The 7500-nt window shown below is 33.9% G+C and overlaps 1 protein-coding gene across 2 annotated transcripts in view; it reads right to left on the bottom strand.

The window, feature by feature from the left end:
- The window catches only part of LOC137641481 (Kv channel-interacting protein 4-like), an 852695-nt gene that overhangs the window by 725729 nt on the left and 119466 nt on the right, over positions 1-7500 (bottom strand). The gene's annotated exons all lie outside the window — the stretch shown is intronic.

Here is a 7500-nt window from a genome sequence, read left to right as displayed (position 1 = left end):
TCCAAATGATGAGTTTTATAGAATCAAAATTTTCCTACGAATTGTCTTAGAAGAAAAGCATCCCATGATGGTTTTCTAATATTTCCCAAAAATAAGTACTTGAATTGGCAAATCAAACATTTCCCAATTTTAGTTGCTGTACTGGCAGCTCAAATGTTTCTCAAGAATAAGTAGATGTAATGGCAGCTCGAATATTTCCCAGAAAGAAGCACTTATATTGGCAGCTCAAACATTTCCTCATAATACGCATTTGTACTGGTACTGGCCGCTCAAACATTTCCCCATAATACACATTTGTACTGGCAGCTAAAACATTTAATACGCATTTGTACTGGCAGCTCAAACATTTAATACGCATTTGTACTGGCAGCTCAAACATTTAATACGCATTTGTACTGGCAGCTCAAACATTTCCTCATAATACGCATTTGTACTGGCAGCTCAAACATTTCCCTATAATACGCATTTGTACTGGCAGCTCAAACATTTGATACGCATTTGTACTGGCAGCTCAAACATTTCTTCATAATACGCATTTCTACTGGCAGCTCAAACATTTCTTCATAATACGCATTTGTACTGGCAGCTCAAACATTTAATACGCATTTGTACTGGCAGCTCAAACATTTAAAAGAAAAAAAATAATAATCACTAGTACTGGTAGGTCATAAGCATGTTCCAATAATAAGTACTTGTACTGGCAGCTTAAACTCCCCCCCTAATACGCATTTGTACTGGCAGCTAAAACATTTCAAAAATAATAATAATAATAATAATAATAATAATAATAATAATAATAATTACTAGTACTGGTAGGTCAAAAGCATGTTCCAATTATAAGTGCTTGTATTGGCAGCTTAAATTTTCCCAATAATATGTACCTGCATTGGCAGCTCAAACATTTCCCCATAATACGGATTCGTACTGGTACCTCAAATATTTAAAAAAAAGATAACAATAATAATCACTAGTACTGGTAGGTCAATAGCATGTTCCAATAATAAGTACTTGTATTGGCAGCTTAATTTTTCCCAATAAAATGTACTTGTATTGGCAACTCAAACATTTCCCAATTAGTAGTACTTTCATTAGCAGCGCAAACATTTCTCAATTACAAGTACTTGTATTGGCCGCTCAACATTTTTCAATAAGTACTTACATTGACAGATAAAATGTTTCCCAATAATAAATATTTGTATTAGCAGGTCAAACTTTCCTCAAATAATAATCACTTGTATTGATAACTCAAGCATGTTCCAATAACAAGTACTTGTATTGGTAGCTTAAACTTTTCCCCATAATAAGTACTTGTATCGGCAGCTAAGCATTTCCCAATAAGAAAAACTTTTATTATCAGCTCAAACATTTCTCAATAATAAGTATTTGTACTGGTAGCTTAAACATTTCCAAGTAATAAGTAGTTGTATTGGAAGCTCAAACACTTACCAATATGTAGTACCTTTATTAGCAGCTCAAACATTTCTCAATAAAAAGTAATTGTATTGGCCGCTTAAACCTTTCACAATAACAAGTACTTGTATTGGCAGCTAAAAAATTTCCCAATAAGTAGTACTTTTTATTAGCAGCTCAAAAATTTCTCAATAATAAGCACTTGTATTGGTAGTTTAAACTTTTCCAAATAATAAGTACTTGTATTGGCAGCTGAAACATCTACCAAAAAGTAATGAGTTTATTAGCAGCTCAAACATTTCTCAATAATAAGTACTTGTATTGCCAACTTAAAAATTTCTCAATAATAAATACTCTTATTGGCAGCTAAAACATTTTCCAACAACAAGTAGGCCTACTTGAATTGCCGCCACCAACATTTCCCAATAAGAAGTAATACTTGTCTTGGCAGCTCAAACATTTCCCTATAAGTAGTTGTACTTGTAATGGCAGTTCAACCATTTCCCAATAAGAAGTGGTACTTGTATTGAACACTAAAACCTTTCCAAATAAGTAATTGTCTTGGCAGCTCAAACATTTCCCAATAAGTAATTGTCTTGGCAGCTCAAACATTTCCCAATAAGTAGCTGTACTTGTCTTGGCAGCTCAAAACATTTCCCAAGAAGATGTAGTACTTGTATTGAACACTAAAACCATTCCAAATAAGTAATTGTCTTGGTCGCTCAAACATTTCCCAATAAGTAGCTGTACTTGTCTTGGCAGCTCAAACATTTCCCAATAAGATGTAGTACTTGTATTGAACACTAAAACCTTTCCAAATAAGTAATTGTCTTGGTCGCTCAAACATTTCCCAATAAGTAGTAGTATCTGTATTGGCAACTAAAACCTTTCCAAATAAGTAATTGTCTTGGCAGCTCAAAAATTTTCCAATAACAAGTACTTGTATTAACACTTCAAACAGCTCATACTAGACCCGTACTGTATTTGTATTGCTAGTTCTAACAACTCCAAATTAGAAGTATTTATTGTGACGATTCTCACATTTCCAAACAATACGTACTAGCATTACCAGTTCAAACCCTTCCTAATAATAAGTACTAGTATTAACAATTCAAACATCTCCTAACGATAAGTATTTGTATTGCCAGCTGAAATATCTCCCTATATCAGGTGCTGAAATTTCAACTATTTTCCAATAATGAGTATTATAAGATCAAGCATCTGCCGATAAAGTGCGTCTTAAGTTCAGACATGATTCCATCATGAGCAATGTTCATAAAAAAAAAAGAAAAAAAAATAAGACTGCAATTCTAGAGTTAAGCTCCAAAGTTTCAAACAATCCCTTTTTCTCAAAATAAACTCTTACCTTTGCCCTGAGTTAGTTTCAGAAAATATTATTAATGCTACTTATCTCCAGTGAAGGTGATTTTTTTTTTTTTTTTTTTTTTTTTTGGAGGGGGGACTAGATAGGTTTCAGAGAAGATCAGGATTGCTAATTATCTCCAGTGAAGGGTTTAAGGGATATTTTCAACTTTGGCCTCTACAGACGAGATTGCAAACCTACCCTTTCAAGTATTTAACAATTTTCCTGGAGAGGTTTTTTGATATCCCTTTTCATAGGATGTTTTAACTATGCGTTGATGCATCCAAAAAAGCTGATAGGATACAGTGACCCCATATGGAAATGAAAAAGGTATAGAACAGGAGATCTCTAGGGTTGTGGTGGCTGATGTGGTAACGCCCTCACTGGTGAACGCCGGGGTTTGAGTTCCGCTCAAACTTGTTAGTTTCTTTGGTCGCTGCAACCTCACCATCTTTGTGAGCTAAGGATTGGGATTTGGGGGAGCCTATAGTGTATCTGCTGAGGCCTCAGCAGCCATTGCCTGGTCCTCCTCGGTCCTAGCTTGAGTGGAGAGGGGGCTTGGGCGTTGATCCTATGTATACAGCATACGGCCAGTCTCTAGGGCACTGTCTTGCTTAATAGGCCAGTGTCACTGCCCCTAATCTCTGTCATTCATGAGTGGCCTTTAAACCTTAAACCTTCAAGAGGAAAGTGTGAAGTGCACAACCTAGACAAAATGATAAGTGACACTAAACCGCGCAAAGGCTCCCGCAAGTAATATCCAACGCAATAGCCATCGAATAAAAATCTAGATACTGTAGTATGATGGCGACGAAGGGTGCCAAGTTACTAAAAAGTAGTTATTCAGCTGTTAACCGTTTGGATGAACTCTGTTAATAAGGGCATATGAAAGCCTCGGATGTCAAGATAATTCTAATTCTATTGAAGCATCCGACACGCACACCATTCTTTCTTTGCAGCCCTAAGCAAGGATATCATACTTTTATTACTATTAATTAATTAATTAATTAATTAATTAATTAATTAATTAATTAATTAATTAATTAATTAATTAATTAATTAATTAATTAATTAATTAATCAATAATAATAATAATAATAATAAATAATAACAGAATGCAAAATTTTATCCATATACTTTTTTTTGCCAGGCATGTCAAGTAAAGAATTATCTGGACTTAACGTTGTTCACCTCAGACCAATCTCCACCATCACTAGACTTATATACAAGTCTGAGCACTGGAGATAAATAACTACGTACGAGCTTTGAGGGATTACGTTGAGGGATTACGTAAAGCCCCTTGGGTCGGGACTTAACCGTTCGACTTTTCTTTCAAATTACATTGCAGACAAAATTAGTAAGCTTCAAATTTATTGATTCTCTAAATAATATCCTATTTATTTATTAAAGAAAAGCATCAGTGTCAAAATATTATAATTTACTCTCGCCATCATAAACATAGAATAGATCATAATTCATATCAAATTTATCACTATCACCTAATATGTAATGGACCGGATTTTCTTATTTCCTAAAACAGACAAACGTCATTGTAGACTGTAAGAACTAGACCAGTTTACAACCACTTCTCCAATTATGCCTTTTCTAATTCTTATTGAAGGACATGGGGGCAAAAACGTTTGATACAACAAGGGACGTTTGACACTCGACCATGTCACTACAGAGGTCCAGTTTTCTCGTTTCCAGCTGATGGCCCATCAGTTTCTTTCAGAGTGACGTGCCATTTGGGACCCTTTACTGCCTCTGTCGGATGCAGGCGAAACAAGGCTTTCTCTCTGGCAGGAAAATTGAAGGACAGAGAAAGATAACATGGCAGATAGAATTAATGGCCTGCGCCGTAATCAACGTCTGCCAGAATGGAAGACGTTCAGAGATAGACGAAGAAAGACTTAGTGCCATAGGTTGACACATGTGAGCATAGAAACACGCTGCTTCTCTGAAGCTATACAGAACGGAGAGAGATATTGCGACTGACTAGAAGTTCACAAAAAAAAAAAAAAAAAAAAAAAAGACAAACGCAAAAGACTGTTTACTGACGCTTTCTCCAAAGACATAATGCGGTTGAAGAAGCTTTAGCAACATTACTGGTAAAGCTTTGTAACATTAGTGGTAAGATTTTTAACATTAGTCGTAAAGTTATTATATAGATGAATTTACATTTATCAACGTTTAATTTAAAACCTGAATAAAATGAAAAGAATTTATCATGACCAACCTTTCTCAAGCCCAGAGAGCTCAGTCAGTAGATAATTAAGATTCTAACCTATTCCAGGGTTCGAGACCGTGTTCAGGCGAATTCTTTGAGCAAGATAAATGAACGGCACAAGAATATGACATCAGGCATAAAAGATTAATTATTATTAGGCCTTCAGTTCTTATAAGACAAAAATCTCTAATAAACCTCACTATGAGATGGAAAGGGTTTAAGGCCCTAAGTCAAAATAAAGGACATTACGCTGCAAAACACAGGATAGATCTCACAATGACAATTAAACTTATTTTATTAATAAATTATAAAATTATACAATAGAAGAGGGGGAGGTGATGGAAATAAAGCAATGCCTAAAATACATGAAATATTCGACTTAATAATCGACCTGATTACAAATAAATTATTATTATTATCATCATTACTTGCTAAGCTACAACCCTAGTTGGAAAAACAGGATGCTATAAGCCCAGGGGCTCCAACAGGGAAAATAGCCCAGAGAGGAAAGGAAACAAGGAAAAATAAAATATTTTAAGAAGAGCAACAATATTAAAATAAATATCACTTTATAAACTATAAAAACTTTGAACCGTAACCAGAGAGAAGGATCCAATGTAGTACTATCTGGACATTCAAAAGACCCCATAACACTCAAGTGGTAGCATTTCAACGGGTGGCTGGTGTCCTGGCCAACCTACTACCTACTCTGTGTCCAACAGAGTGCCGGCCGTAATGGATTAAAGAAATGTTTGCTTCTTTTTCTTGATATTTTTTTTTTTAACCTTGCATTTATTTCAAGTTCGCAACCATTTCTTTGTTTCAACCAAAATAATAAATACCAAGATAATTATTTAAAGTACTCTTTTTTTATCTATAATTTTTATTAGCTGCAATATTTTATAATAAAGATTAGTTTTCTGAATAAACGAATTTGCATCATGATGTTTAGATATAATATTCATTATAATAGTGAATTAATTAAAAGGAAGGAATAATAATTAATAATAATAATAATAATAATAATAATAATAATAATAAAATAATAATAATAAAGATAACAATAATAATAATAATAATTAGATAAATCTGGTATTCTACATCCCTACCAATGATAACAACAAAGCATTCGAGGCGAATAGGGAATGAGAGCAGAAAACTTTTCCTAGCAAGATTATAGTATTTTTTTATAACACACGAGGGACCAGAAGAACAACATTCATAGAAGAAAAAGCATTCCTAATTTCCTTTCCTTTATTGGTGTTGCTTTGCAGCTCCCAAATACGAATTTGTCTTATATTTTTCAATTGATATACCAAAGCATAATTCCGAATATAAATCAAAGCTAAGAGTACTCACAGACTAATTGAAATACACTGTTAAAAATTTGCATTAGAAATGCCTGGCAACATTTATTCCCGGGCTTTTACTGTTTCAAAAACGGATATATTGACGTAAAGGAGTGATATTAAGGACACCAACCGGTAAAATATAATAAAGTAAGGTAAAATATAATAAAGTCAGGTAAAATTTACAGACGCTGGTATTTTACTCAAGGTTGAGAACAGTATATTTTTACGGAGAATTTCCGATTAAAATTGCCGTTTATTTTAAATCTGTATAAAGATGCTTAAAAGAAATCTTTTCCCTTAACACTATCGTCATACTAAACACACGTCAACAAAAAATCAATATAAAGAAAAACGTGCATTACTCAAGACACTTATATACTCATTTAACTATGATAGAACCCGTCACTCACTCAGATAGTACAACAACTTGTTAAGTCCCTGACGGACAAGCGACACACACAAGTCTGTTACCTCTCAGATGGCACATTGACGTGCCAAACAATTTGTCACCTGTCAGGTGGCTAAGTGACACCTGTCATATTCCTTACAGACTCTATTGATCACATGACACCTGTCAATAAAATCTTCGTCAATCCTTACAGTGACGATGTCAACACCGAGATTGATTTTACCTGGACTTCTCTCCCTCCTTACGCCTTCAAGGACTCCTTGAAGGCAACCTTTGATGAAATACTTTTGATTTATATTCATATTTGATTATAAAAAATGTTTTCTTTAATTTTGGCCATGGAAAGAACTCTAGACTAAAATATTATTATTAATATAACAGAGTACTTTGCCCAGAAATTTCGAAATGTTACCTTTATTCACGAGAAATCGCACCAGAAAAAGTTTACTATTGGTAGTTTAGAAACGGATGCAGTAACAGCGTACTCACAAAAACTATAAACAAGAGAAGGAAGGATAACAAAGAACTATATAATCTCCAACTTAAGAGGATTATTATCTGTCATCGCTTTTCACCTTAAATGTATAGATAACCATACTTGTTAATTACGGTCCCCTATTATTGATAAGTACTCAATTTAGAGTAGAAGACAGTCATGAAAAGCGTACAATATACAGTATTATTCAACGGTTCTATACATCTATAATGATAAATCAATCATTGCATACACATATTACAG

The sequence above is a fragment of the Palaemon carinicauda genome, chromosome 5, assembly GCF_036898095.1.
Source record: "Palaemon carinicauda isolate YSFRI2023 chromosome 5, ASM3689809v2, whole genome shotgun sequence".
Lineage (NCBI taxonomy): Eukaryota > Metazoa > Arthropoda > Malacostraca > Decapoda > Palaemonidae > Palaemon > Palaemon carinicauda.
The sequence above is the reverse complement of the archived record's forward strand: the minus strand, read 5'-3'. Positions and strand labels throughout refer to the sequence as shown.